Raw genomic sequence first — 3,747 nt, 5'->3', positions numbered from 1 at the left:
TGGGGTACCAGAGGCTGCTGCTGGCCAGAGGGCCTATCATGGGGCAAAGTTCAGAGTCAGCGTGGAATGCTGAGAATGCTGGAGAATCATCAAAACTGACCTTGAAAACCTCCTGCAAAGTCCAGCAGATACAGTTATGAGATGGGCCCTCTCAGATGGAGCAGCAGGAGGTAGGCATGCTGGGATAACCAGGGAGGGCCCAGGCATTTCAGCCTCCATGCAAGTAGAGGCTTAAGGCCAAAATCCCTATGCCCCCAGACCTAGCCGGCTTCCCTTTTGCAGCCCCAGAGCTTCTTGGGCTATGGTGGCACATTCCTGTAGACTGAGTCGTGGGAGTAACTTCCTGTGCAGGAGACAAAGGGACCGCCTCCAGGGACTGCCCCTCTCCAGCCACTTTATGGCCACAGACCCACACAGCCAGACAGCAGAAGAAATCATAACCACAGTGGTGGGCCGGCCAACCGGGTGACATCACAGGCCCCAAAGAGCTCCAACATATGTTAGCAGTTGAGAGAGGGGAAGCGGGGTCATGGGGCCTTGAGGGCCAGCCACTGCTGTTATTCAGGAACCCTCTGAAGATTCTTCCCAGCAGCTTCTTAGACGAGTCGTCGCTTACAACTTGGATTGCAGAGGCATAAGGATTATTACTAAAAGCAGACCAGCCAAAGGAGAGAAATGGGATCACAGCAAAGCTCAGTACACAGAGAGAGACGCTCACATCGACAAGCGTGTCTCCGCCTTTCTAATTTGAGTTCCTACAAACTTAGTCCTACAGCATATAATTATTTACACATTTAAAAAACAAAAACGGCACATGTGATAGGTACTGTTTTGTAGCTTACTTTAAACAAAACTTTTAAATCAGATGTGGGCACTTACCGTATTGTAAATTATTCTGCTAAGTAATTTTTAATCACGGGGCTTCCCTAGTGGCTCAGCCAGTAAAGAATCCGTGTATTACTCTAGTACTGAACCTAGTACTAGTATTACTCCAGTACTGAACCTAGTACTACTATTACTCTGAATCTTGCAGTATTGGAGGGAAGTTCGGCTCTGATACCTTGAGTAAAAATCATAGACAGCCTATTTTGATCTTGAAAATCTCCTATAAATGCCCAGTTGGTACAGTTGTATAGAATGTGTGTGGTGTGGCACGTGTTAGTCGCTCAGTCATGTCTGACTCTTTGTGACCCATGGAATGTAGCCTTCCAGGCTCCTCAGTCCATGGGATTCTCCAGGCAAGAATATGGAGTGGTTGCCATTCCCTTTTCCAGGAGTTCGTCACAACCCAGGGATCGAACCTGGGTTTCCTGTATTGCAGACAGATTCTTTAGCATCTGAGCCACCAGGGAAGCCCACAGTTGTGTAGAACACGACGTTTCAAAGCTGAACTTTTACTCCGTTGTTGGAGCAGATCCCTGTTCTTTTGTTTTTTGTTTTTTTCTGGTTGAACATGAAAGAGAACTAGATGGCTTGTAGTTACAGGCATTAGATTCAAAACATTTCTCTATTTTCATCATACCAATGTTATTACTAATTACTTAGTGCATAGAGCTGACTACCCACAAGTTAAATGCAAACATGATGCAGTTTCACCATTTTGGACCTTCCTCAGCCTCAGTTTGGAGTAGGAAATGGCAACCCACTCCAGTATCCTTGCCTGGGGTAGCCCACGGACAGTGGAGACTGGCAGGCTACAGTTCATGGGGTCGCAAAGAGTCAGACACGACTGAGTGACTGAGCATCCTCATTTTACCTCCTTGCTGAGGATCGAGGAGATGTGAGGGCTGGAACAGTCCCACCGCAGAAACCATGTACAGCACTGTAGCTGCACAGAAGGTCAGCACGTGAAGGGGCAGCTGGGGTCATCTGGTCCCCCTCTGCATTTTCTAGTTGGAACTGAAGCTGGAGGAGAGGAAGAGGCCCCCCAGCAGGTCAGCATCAGCTGGGCCACATGCTATCAGGGCCCTCACGTGAGGCTGGGGGGGCGCTGGAGAGGCTGTCACCTGGCCTCACCAGGGGCTTCTCACGTGAGGCTGGGGGGGCGCTGGAGAGGCTGTCAACCGACCTCACCAGGGGCTTCTCACATGGTCCTTGAGTGGCTGCTCAGGGTCCCAGACTCCCACTCCTGGATCCCGTTATATAAATGTGACTGTCTTGGGAGTGTCCACAGGCTATGGGTATTGATTAACTTGTCTGATCGCCACAGCAGCTCAGGCAAGCATGGAGAGCAATGCTCATCTGCCTTTTACAGCTAGGAAACTCGGGCTTGAAAGGGTTGGGTGACTTGTCCACCATCACAGAGCTGCTCCCTGGGGTTTCCTTGGGTCATTCATCTGATACCAACTCCAGGGCATTTTGGCACACTTCCTCTCACCCACTGTGTCACGCTGTGTTTCATAAGATGATGGAGAAATAGAGCCACTTCTCTGGAAGGAGTTGGGGCAGTACCTTCTGGGTCCCACAGTGGGATTAGAACACAGGGCTCTTAATCCCAGGGCCGTGTTCTGGGTGCCCTGCTCGTCCATGTAGAGCGCTTATGTTACTTAGGACAAGGTGCTCCACTCTGGGGAGGCCCCTGTTGGTTCACAGCCTAGTGACAGACAAGAGATGGATTTCAGCCACTGCCCTCTGCCTGGCGGGGGCTAAGCCAATGCTGCTGTGCAGAATGAGACTCCTCCAACCAGATACAAAGGCTTGTTTGCATCGCTCAACCGAGTTCTCTATTGCCCTGGCTGGACACATCCTTGTTAAGAGTCATCTTCTCCCTCCCCAGTTGGTTGCTCAAGCTTTTTAAAGATGCAGAATTTCTTCCAGCCAGGCCACCCACTCCTCAATCCTGTGGGGAAAACAGGAGAAAATGGTGGCTCCATCAGGTTGCTGAACATCCAAAGCAAGATGCCTGAGATGTCAGTCTTTTCTGTTGCAGGCAGTGAGCTAGGGGGAAGTCAAGAAAGAACAGAGCTGCAGAACCGCTCCCTCCTGTGGTCAGCCCAAGCCCCCAGGTCAGGGGTTGTCACCTCCACCCCTGCCTTTTGCAGAATGCTCTCTGCTCTTCTTCCTGGGGAGCCCTTCTCCCTCCTCCCTATCTCCCTTCCTGTGAAGCCAGCCTCAGCCCCTCTGGGCCCTCAGGAACTCTCTCCTTTACCTTCCCCGGAGTTTACTCACTGTCCCATCAGCACAGAAAATGCTGACTTGCAGTCAGTAACCTGCCTGCCTTCATCTCTGGGTGGTGAGCGGCTCAAAGGCTGGAAATGTGTCTTAATGATTTCTGTAGCTGGAAAGCCTTTGTCAGTGACCTCATGTCCTCAAACTTCCCAAAGTTTTTGTGTTAACTTTTTTCTTTAATGGGAATCAATGGCTCAAGCTTCCAACCCTCAGATTTCAGGAAGCCCACTGCCTTCCCACGAACAGTGTGTCTGAAAGTGGCCTAGGGACTCACTCCCAATTACCTGGACGATGAACCACCTAGACCTGGGGTCCTCATCCTCCTGGTCTGAGGGACCACACCCAAACTGGGTTACATTTTAGACTTGGTCTTCTGGTCACAGCAGCTGTTGTCTGGGCAACCAGGTTCCCATGGTCCTCGAGCTCTCAAAGCCCTGGGCAACTGGTTGCCTAGACAACAGCTGTAAACCATTGGCACCTGAAAGCAGACTTCCTGGCCATTGGCAATTCATACAATCCCCCACCGGCGAGGGTGCTTTCTCACCAAGAGAGACAGCCACCTCCTTGGAAGCCAGAGCC

This window comes from Moschus berezovskii, chromosome 16, assembly GCF_049115385.1.
Source record: "Moschus berezovskii isolate FMDL1 chromosome 16, NW_MosBer_1.0, whole genome shotgun sequence".
NCBI lineage: Eukaryota > Metazoa > Chordata > Mammalia > Artiodactyla > Moschidae > Moschus > Moschus berezovskii.
This window is presented reverse-complemented; position numbering follows the sequence as displayed.